This window comes from Podarcis cretensis, assembly GCF_951804945.1.
Source record: "Podarcis cretensis genome assembly, chromosome: 6".
Classification (NCBI taxonomy): domain Eukaryota; kingdom Metazoa; phylum Chordata; class Lepidosauria; order Squamata; family Lacertidae; genus Podarcis; species Podarcis cretensis.
In genome coordinates this window covers 24,402,521-24,413,804 of record NC_137175.1, presented here as the reverse complement: position 1 = coordinate 24,413,804, position 11,284 = coordinate 24,402,521, and positions in this window count along the sequence as shown.

Here is an 11,284-nt window from a genome sequence, read left to right as displayed (position 1 = left end):
AAAAGTCCACTTAAGGACCTTCTTAATTTCATTATAGATCATTTCCCAGAAAGCTTTAACCTTTGGGCAGGTCCACCAAAGGTGGTAGAAAGTGCCTTCAGTCTCATTACATTTCCAACACTTATTATTAGGCAAATGATAAATTTTTGCAAGCTTGACTGGGGTCATGTACCACCGGTAGATCATTTTCATAATATTTTCTCTTAATGCATTACATGCAGTAAATTTAATACCGGTGGTCCATAACTGTTCCCAGTCAGCAAACATAATATCATGACCGATATCTTGTGCCCATTTAATCATAGCTGATTTCACCGTTTCATCCTGTGTATTCCATTTTAGCAGCAAGTTATACATTTTTGATAAGTTCTTAGTATTGGGTTCCAACAATTCTGTTTCTAATTTTGACTTCTCTTTCTGAAATCCTATTTTCCTGTCCTGTTTAAACGTCTCATTTATTTGATGGTAATGCAACCAATCTCGGACCTTAGGCTTTAGTTTCTCATAACTCTGAAGTTTCACCCTTTCACCATCGTATTCTAAAATCTCATGATATTTTGGCCATTTAGAATCCATATTAAGCTTTAAATTCTTGACCAAGTCTCTTATTTATCAGTAATTTCCTATGTATCCTGGCAATATGGGTTTCTTGCAAACATATTATGTCTAATTGTTCTTTCTTCAAAATGTGAAAAACCTGTCGTCTTTTCCGAGGAAGGTTCAGACCGTTACAGTTCCAACTAAGGAGTTGCAGAGACATTTTGTATTTAGGTAGCTGTTCCTCCAACTGCTCCAAGCTTCTGCTCTTCCTCCGATGGTGGTAGTGAAAGTCCAAATGACAAATTTGCTATATCAGGTGGTTCCCTCTCCTCCACGGTTCCTTTCTGCAGATCCTCCAGGTACTTCTCCAGAAATTGTTCTTTGTCCTGAATTGTTTTTATTTTAATCTTCCTTCCTTTGAAGTTAAAGGACAATCCTTGTGGAAACTCCCATCTGAATGGTATAGTGTTTTTCTTCAGCAGGTCTACTAAGCTTTTGTAATATGTTCTCACCTCTAAAATGTATTTAGGAATGTCCTTGAAAATCTGTATCTGACAATTTTGGATCACCAATGCCTTTTGATAATGCAAATTCAATATTCTATCTCTTTCTTCTTTTGATCTCAATGTAATTAGACAGTCCCTTGGTTTTTTATCCTGCCTTCTACCCAGTCGAAAGGCTGATATTATCTCAAGTTCCTCATCTTCCTCCCATTCCTCCTGCCAAAAAGTTATGATGTTCTCTGTAAGAAATTTCACAAGGTTGTCCCCTTCCCCTTCAGGCACCAATCTAAATTTTAAATTCTTCTCTTTACGTTGAAGTTCCAGTAAGGAGAGGGCTGCATCATGCTCATTCACTTTTTTAATAATAGGCCCAAATTTTTCCCTTGTCTCTTCAGCCGTTGTTTTTGCACTTTCTGCAATCTTTCGTGTTTCTGAACTTTCCTGAATTAATCTATTTATAGAATCTGTGTTCGATGTAACACTAGCTGTATTCACATCCAACCTTGTTGTCAACTCTGTTAATTTTTTAGAATTCTCTGTCGATAGCTTTGTCAATGCTTCCAGGGATTGATTTATTTTAAGTAGTGCCTGAGTCATAGGATCCATAGAAGCTGGTGTTTTTTCCTGCACAGCTGCAGTTCCTGATATAGAGGCCCTTTTCTTGTGAGATTGTTTTGCTTTCTGCCTTGTTACTATCTCTTCTGTAGGGGCACTCATATCCTCAAGGTCGTTTTCACAGAGTTGATTCCCAAGTGGAAAATCCCACTGTTACTTTTCCAAGTGCAACAGTTTCACATAGAACCCTCTAGAGGGAGCATTCAATTGTATCCAAATGGCAAAGATAGAAGAAAACAAAGAGGCAAGGAAGTATAACAGTAGCCAGAAGTTTCCAATATCCAAATTGTAATGTCTCTATTTTCTATGTGGCCAAAATGCAACAAAGTACGTCTAAGGTCCGGTAACTTTGTTACAAACAAGTCCCCACTTCTCAAAGTTTGACAGTCCACGTCCCGGTGTCTTGTTTGGGCAGCCCGACCCCGGGGGATTTGGCAATGGAAGGTCTTAATTTTCCATTAATTTTCCAGCAGGTTAACAACGTTCCAATCCCTTCCCCCCTTCTCCTGCCAATCTGGGGGGAGGTTTTAAGTCCGATGTCAGTTTGACAGCTTAAAAAAATTAGAAAGATTCCCTTTAAGTGCAGCTTGATTTTCGTTGCTTTATCTCTTCTGCAGTTCCGGGGAGGCAGACTTCCTTAATTTTTGCCTTTCCCGTTTTCAGCCAAATTTTTTTTTTTTTTAATGTCCCGTTACTTTTTCAATCTTACTCACGGGTGTTGTAGTCAAATTCCAATTGCAGGAAGGAATCGGCGCTCTCCGCTCATGGCGACGCGGCTTCACTCCGCTAGCTGGGTGACGACTCTCAGCACCGCGCTTACCCCGATGCCGCTCAGAAGCCTTTAAAAAGGCTCCCTCACAGTACCGGGGGGCGCAAAGGGTGCCCACCGAATCTCCTTTGTTCACAGGCTCCGCGCCTGTGATTTTAGGGGTCCCCCGCTTGCCGTAGCGGGTGAGACCCGAACTAACGGAGCAGTCCTGCCTCGGAGCTCGAGGCTCGGACCGCCATTAAGCGCTGGCGCCGACCGGAAGTCCTAGGCAAGCTAAACTTCATTGCCAGATGTTCAAGACCAGACATTGCTGTTAGCTGTAATTTGCTAAGCAGACAAGTCAACAATCCTACTGTTAAGGATTGGAAAGCTCTGAAACGTATAGCGCGCTATTTGAAAGGCACTATGCATTACAGACTGAGATTTAACAATCAGAAGTCTGGTGGTCTTGAGATATTTGCAGATGCAAGTTTTGGAAGTGACACTACAGACAGGAAAAGTATGTCTGGAGTTTGCTACATGTACAATCAGGGTCTATTTGATTGGTCATGCAAGAAGCAAACAACAGTTAGCTTAAGTACATGTGAAGCTGAACTGAATGCACTGTCTTATTCACTTAAAGATTGTGAATGGTTGTTACAATTGTGCAAAGACATGAAAATTCCTGTCAAATGTCCAATCCAGGTTTACCAGGACAACAAAGCATGTTTGGCTTTGCTGAATTCTGAAGGTTGTAAGCAAAGCACGAAGCACTTGCAATTGAAGTTGCAACATGCTAGGGAACGTATTCAGAAGGGACTCGTAACGGTGTCCTATATGCCAGGTAATGAAATTCCTGCTGATGTATTGTCCAAGATTGTATCAAGGGATCAACACTGTACCTATGTGCAGAAGTTGGGTTTGTACTGATATTTGTACTGTACCTATGTGCAGAAGTTGGGTTTGTACTGATATTGTACGAACACGCTGCCCAGTGATGTTCACAGAAAGGGGGAGGATGTTGGTTTCTGCTCTCTTCACTGTGCAGCGAAATGCTTGTCACAAGACAATGTTTACATTCCAGTCAGAGTTGCTGTTGGAGTTTCTCACGGGAAAGGAGACTGGATGTGACGTACACTGGTTTCCTGTTTTTCACTGTTCACACTGTGTTCTCTCCGTGCTTTAGAGGAGAGAGGATGCTTTCTCTGCTCCGGCAGAGGCAAGATGTTTTTCTGTAATCTACCAGCTTTGAAGTGTAAATAAAGTAATATAGAGTATGTGGCACGTACTCCTCATCATTCCGCTGTGCTTGGGACACTGCAAATTCAACAAAATTCAACTATCTGGTCCCACCAAGGGAAGCCAGTGCAAGGACCCTCTTAACCTCAGGATCATGGGTTCAAGCCCCGCGTTGGGCAAAAGATTCTTGCATTGCAGGAGATTGGACTCGATGACCTGTCATATGTTGGCAGTTTTTTCGTTGCTACCTTTACTTCTTTATCAGCCACCCTTTCTACTTTACAGGCTTTCAATATCTCCTTCTGGCTTACCCCACACCTGAAAAAATTGCCTAACTAAAATATGGTTTGTGAGAACAAATGTTGGAGATCACACAGAAGAATGCAGATAAATCGTATCTAACGGAGGAGTTTTCTTCCCCAGTAGCTGGACAGCTATGAGATGCTTGGCAGAAGAGCAGAGAAATGTGGGTTGGCAAAGCAGAATTCCCAAAAGGCTTTGAATTAGGCTGGGATGGGGGAGATGTTTGCCCGGGCTCATAATTGTGATAGCTTTCATCCAGCAATGTCAGTTAAACGCAAACTTGGAGAAGAGAAGACTGAGAGGTGATATAATAGCCATCTTCAAATATCTGAAGGGCTTCCACGTGGAAGATTAACTGAGCTTGTTTTCTCCTGCTCTGGAGGGACCTGAACAAACGGATTCGAGTTACAAGAAGGGAGATTCCCTCTAAATATTAGGAAGAGCACCCTGACAGTAAGAGCTGTTCACCAGTGGAAAAGACTAACCAGAAGGTGGTAGACTCCTTCATTGGGGTTTTTTAAACAGGTGTTGGATAGCCATTTGTCTTCAGCTGTGTTTCCTGCATTGTGGGGGCTGGATGAGATGACCCTTGGTGCCCCACCCAACCCTACAGTTCTATGAATCTATTTTTGGTCACTGTCAATGCACATGTCCCATATACCTTGGTCCAACTGTGACATATGCTTGGATGATGAAAATCAGCTGCTGTGATGGCCTGGGATTCAGAGTTGGATGCTGAACCTGAGGAATCCCAGCCTGCACAGGATTCCCCGCCTCCAGAACCAGCTGAGCTGGGGCTGGGGCATGAGCCTGGGGCATGACCTGAGCCTGAGCCTCAGCTGAGTCTGCTCTGGCTCCTGAGGGGATGGAGGACCCACTGCCTGCAGGTGCTCCACTCTCAGCCCCGTCATAGGAAGCTGAGGTTGCCCCTGGGTCTGATAACCCTCCAGCCTCTCCTGGGCTGCAGAGGCTCAGGGCAGAGAGGCGGAGGGAACTAAGTTCCCGCAGGAGGAGTGCTCGCCTCCAGGCCAAGAGAGGCGAGTCACCTGAGGATCAGGGCCGCCCTATGCTTTGGGGCAGATAAAAGCCAGCCAGCCCCAGTCCCAAGTTGCAGAAGCAACGTTGGTGGTTGTCAGTTCCTGCCTGACCCCTGCCCTGCACCCAGCTTCGACTTTTATGGACTGCCTTCATATTGCTTCATTGACCACGGACTGGACTTGGACCTTGCTTGGGACCAGCACAGCTGCATGGGCAAGGGCAGTAGCTTAGTGGTACAGCATCTGCTCAACATATAGAAGGTCTCAGGTTTAATCCTTGATATCTCCAGTTGGGCTGGGAAAGATCTCTATCTGAAGCCACAGAGAGCCATTCAACATAGACAGTACTGAGCTACATAGACCAGTGGTTTGACTCAGTACAGTGGTACCTTGGCTTAAGAACTTAATCCATTCCAGAGGTCCATTCTTAACCTGAAACTGTTCTTAACCTGAAGCACCACTTGAGCTAATGGGGCCTCCCGCTGCCGCTGCGCCACTGCTGCCCAATTTCTGTTCTCATCCTGAAGCAAAGTTCTTAACCCAAGGTACTATTTCTGGGTTAGCGGAGTCTGTAACCTGAAGCGTATGTAACCTGAAGCATCTGTAACCACTGTACAATAGGGCAGTTTCCTATGTTGTTGTTGTCTGTTGGCATCCTTCCTGGAAAAACCATGGGACTTGGAGACAGAGATCTGGAAGACCTTCTGAAAAAAGAAACTGATGACAAGTCTATTGTGAAAGCCTGACTTGTATGAAATGCATATTTCTCCTCTCTTAAGCTGCATGTGCTCAGTTACTTTGAGGAGGTTTTCTTTTATGACATTGCAGTGGGAACAATAATGTGGAAATCAGCCAGTGACACTGGACTTTTTCCATTATTAACTGTTTATTCAGTTTTTCAATCAGTTGTTTTGCTGCCAGTTAGCTGGTGGGCAGATTATTACATCCTGCTCAGATCCCTACAGAGAGACCTACACCTAGCAGCTAATGAGTAGAGAATGGTGGGAATGCCTTCCTATCAGTCACCTGGCATCGTTATGATGTCAGGTGACTGACAAAGTTGCCCACGGGTGATGGAGGAAGAGAGATCTGACCTTATGGACCATACAGGTCCCCCACCCTCTGTTATACATGTTGAGGTCACTGTCCCACACTGCTGTAAATTCACCTTCATTCTCACTTTTCATCCATATCACTTGTTCACAAACTGACACCACAAGCAAGTCTGTATGAGAAAAGGCTGTAACTCAGTGGTACAGCATCTGCAGAAGGTCCGAGGTTCCAACTAGAGCTGGAAGAAACTCCTGCCTGAAACACTGGGGAGCTGCTACCAATGTAGACAAAATTGAGCTAGATGGACTACTGGTTTGACAAAGTATAAGCAAAAACTTTCCAAGGCATTTGGTGGCTGAAGAATACTGTTCTTGGAAGCCTTCAAATCATTGAATGAAAGAGTGGTTTTAATTGTAACTGCTTTTAGAATGTTTTTTCTGTAACTGGTTTTAGATGTTTTTAATTGTGATTGCCGGATGAAATATCAACAACCTCAAATATGCAGATGACACAACCTTGATGGCAGAAAGTGAGGAGCAATTAAAGTATCTTTTATTGAGGGTGAAAGAGGAGAGCGCAAAATATGGTCTGAAGCTCAACATCCGAAAAACGAAGATCATGGCCACTGGTCCCATCACCTCCTGGCAAATAGAAGGGGAAGAAATGGAGGCAGTGAGATATTTTACTTTCTTGGGCTCCATGATCACTGCAGATGGTGAGAGCAGCCACGAAATTAAAAGACGCCTGCTTCTTGGGAGAAAAGTTATGATAAACCTAGACAGCATCTTAAAAAGTAGAGACATCACCTTGCCAACAAAGGTCCGTATAGTTAAAGCTTTGGTTTCCCAGTATTGATGTACGGAAGTGACAGCTGGACCACCAAGAAGGCTGATCGCCGAAGAATTGATGCTTTTGAATGATGGTGCTGGAGGAGACTCTTGAGAGTCCCATGGACTGCAAGAAGAACAAACGCATCCATTCTTAAGGAAATCAGCCCTGAGTGCTCACTGGAAGGACAGATCCTGAAGCTGAGGCTCCAATACTTTGGCCACCTCATGAGAAGAGAAGACTCCCTGGAAAAGACCCTGATGTTGGGAAAGATGGAGGGCACAAGGAGAAGGGGACGACAGAGGACGAGATTGTTGGACAGTGTTCTCGAAGCTACCAGCATGAGTTTAACCAAACTGCGGGAGGCAGTGGAAGACAGAAGTGCCTGGCGTGCTCTGGTCCATGGGGTCACGAAGAGTCGGACACGTCTAAACGACTAAACAACAACAACAATTGTGATTTTATATGTTTTTGCTCAGGTAGATAGATAGATAGATGGATGGATGTTTGCCACCCTGGGGTCTTTAGAGAGGAATGGTGGGCTATAAATTCAATAAATAATAACTAAATTCAATAAATAATTCTATTTCTAGCCAGCCATTTCCACCCCTCCACCACCACCCCTTGCAAATTCTTTCACAACGCATGCAGGGGAGAGGATGCCAAAGGGCCTCTGTCCTGGCAAAGAGGATAAAAAACAGGAGCCTTTTAGAAAGGAAGCCTAGCCGAGGATGCTCTACCTGTCTGCAAGGTCCCTTTCATCTCTTGAGGCAGACATAGCATGCCAGGCACATTTGGCCACATGAAGCACCTACTGCTGCGGGAAAGAGGCTTAAAAGAAACTTGTGTGCAATTATCATGTAATAGGGCAATGAACTCCAACCTTCCCCACTTTCATCTCTGCCACATTTCATTTGTCAATGATACAGATGTGCAGCAGATGTTCCCAGGTTATCAGAGAGTCGGTGGGGATGCGCAATAAACGGGGCGGTGGTTCTTAGCAGGGAAATCCTTTGAAGAAATGGGAAGGGAGAGAAATGTAATGTGAACAGAGGAGCTGAATTCTTGCCGTTGCGCACCATTTCCCCTTTCAAACTGCACGTTCAAAGCAGAGGTTTTGGCCCAAAATATATAAAGCTCTCAAAGAAAGAGCCAGTTCAGACATCGCTGGCTTCCCCTTGTAAGGAAGTGCTCACGCAAGTGGATTACGTGCATAAGCAGTGTAACATCAGAAAAGAGAATTCATGCAAGATCACCCGCTCCATTGCCATGAATATGAAAAAATTTAACTGTTCTCTACTTGCATTTTAAATAAATTCAGGCATCAAGAACACCTCTGACTGTTGCGTGCTAAAACAGCTGTGATGCAGCTCTGTGACTCCCTGTCCTCACTTTTAAGCAATTGCATGAGACTCTGGGATATATGGAGTCAGCACAGGGTTTGTGGGTTTCAGGAATCAGATGTGCTATGCTCCTTACATTAACTGTGTATATTTCCTCTAACTCCTTTTTGTGGACATCTCTGGCAAAAGCAGTCAAGCAGTTTGCTCCTGTGATTAGTTTCAGCTGTTCTTCCTAATATTCAACCCAAATCTGCCTACCTGACTTTCAGAATGTTTAAAAGTACAGTGGTACCTCGAGTTACATACGCTTCAGGTTACATACGCTTCAGGTTACAGACTCCGCTAACCCAGAAATAGTGCTTCAGGTTAAGAACTTTGCTTCAGGATGAGAACAGAAATTGTTCTCCAGTGGCGCAGCAGCAGCAGGAGGCCCCATTAGCTAAAGTGGTGTTTCAGGTTAAGAACAGTTTCAGGTTAATCCAGAACGAATTAAGTACGTAACCAGAGGTACCACTGTACTAGGGGTGTGTTTGGACCCAAAGATTTACCTTGTATCTGTGTGGTTTTGTAAATTCTGATCTGTTTCTGAGTTCTTAAGTACAGTCTTCACTTCAATCTATGTTTCAGCTTTCTCATCCACTCCGTATAAAACAAAGCTCTCTGGTCCTCATTCATTATAACATGAAAGGAAATTTACAGTCAAAGAAGCCCCTCCAGAGTGGCAAATTTCAGACAAATAGGTTCAGGGGCTTTCTGTGGGGGAAGTAAAAGGGTTTCACTTACTTCCACAGTCCCTTATGGGGTGGGAACAAGGATTTGTCTGTTTCACACTTAAAATAGTTAAGAGGTAGGCAGGTAATGCAAATTCTTGTTTGTACTTTTTTTTAAAAAAAAAAAGTTTGCAGCTTCACAGGAGCCTTTTTTCCTGGTGGTTGTTTGCATTCTCCTATAGGCCTTACAGCCATATAGACCTTGGCATGTCCCCAATGGGTCCTTCCCATGGGAGACAGTCTAGAATGCTGCCTGTGAAGTTCTGGAGAATGTCAAGTTTGTTTGTGCATTTGTTTGTTTTGTTAAAGCAGAACAATGCAGCATTAAGGGAAAAAGTTAACTGATGCTTTTAAGTTGTGTCTTTTTTAAAAACTCCTCCACTGCTTTGATTTTACAAAAAATAAATACCGGTGTAAATCCAGACTTCTTCAGTGTTGCACAACCTACATTTTGAACAGACTCACTTTTTGGAGAGCCTAGAGACCTAGAAAAATATATAGCTATAGAGCACATACAGTACAGAAAATTCAGAAACAACTCAATGGAGGCTTGTGGGGGAAGGAGGCAATCCAATTCAGTATACTGACATCACATTTTGACTTGGGAGTGCTGGGAGATCCACAAATCATCCTGATTCGCCTACTTGTTTTGTCCCCACACAGAGCCGATGCACACCCCTAATACATACCAGCTTTCTTGTTTTGCTACATTATCTGCCAATTCTGTGAAACCTTTAGTCGACTAGGCATTCAGATTCCCAGACATTCAGATTACAAGAGCTTGGGAGCTTGGGAGCTTGATTTGATAATGACTCTCAAAGTTCCCATGATAGGCAAAGTGATTTAATGCAAACTTCCTTTCATCACACCCATCTGAATGTTTTGCATTTCCCCACTGTGGTAAGTGACAGCGAAATGAGCTGTGATCTTTTCCAGTTTCAACCCTCCCCATCCCTGTTTGGGACCATAAACAAGAACCATAGAGGGTGAGAAGCTCAAACAAATGGGACTGATTTACTCTGCCCCCCAAGTGTTGTTCTCTTTTCCTGCAGATCCGAGAGACATGAGACCAGATCATGCCTCTTTGCCCACCCCAAAATCCTCAAGAATGTGGCAACTCCAGAGCTTGTACTAGAGAAATTCATATTCTGTAATAATGTTCCAGATTTCTGTGCTGAGAGTGCCTTGGCTATACAGCTACACAGCTGCAAATAGAACGTTTTACGTGCATTTTAAGTTCACTATACAAATGCAACACTAGATGGTGATGGTGAGCTTATGGCAAATTCAATATATTTTTCAAAACGCTTTAAAGAAGCATTTTTACAGTGTTTTTAATATGTGTCTAGATTCCACCAAGGGCTGGCAAAAAACAACACCCACTTTGCAGCACCAGTTGGAGGCTGAGAAAGCAGGGAGGCATCTCGGCTATTTTTCAGAGGATGAATACAAAACTTTTTTTTTAGAAAAAAGATAGAATGGACACTACAGCTAGGTGACTTTAGAACACCATTTATTTACAAATATAAGCTGGTTTGACCTATAAGAACCTGCCTCCCATGACATCACCACCCGGTGACATCCTCAACGGCCCATCCATAGGTCTCAAGATTGGGACTTGAACTCTGAGAGTCTGAGATGATCCTGACCTAGCATCCCTGGTCCACCATCTTAGTTCAAAATGGCATCCAATTGCATCCAAACATAGACAAAATCCTGCAGCTTCATCTCAGGAACCATCATGGAAAGTTGGCTACGATATCTTAAGAGGTGTCCAAACTGGCACTGCAAACCAACAAATACCTTTCTAAAATATACAGCAAATGATTCTATTGTTCTGCATTGCAGAACCTGAAAGGGTGGGTGCTTTATACATCATTAATGGTCAGTGGAGCAACAGCAGTGCCAGGTTGGTGGGTTGATTCATTGCTAAGGCCTTCCTGGCCTGTCATGTGGAACATATAAATGGACTTCTCTTCCTGGCTCATAGTCTATTGATTAGGTGCTAAGCTATTTTCCTGGCCATGTCCACTTGCAAATGCTAGTGTGAGCTTTGTTCACAACATGGCAGTTGTGCTGTCCTTAATGGTTACTCACATATAAAAGAGGTGCTTGGCTTCAGAAAAAGCAGAGTTATTGGTCTTGTGTCACTTCCTTTCAGCTTTGGGAAAACGCAACTGAAATCTCATTTGCAAAGAATTGCTAGTTTTTATATCCTAGGACTTGTTCCTTAGAGGACAATCCACTGGAAATCTCCAATGTGCTTTTAAATTTTTATGACATGTTTCAAATATTCAAAGTGTGT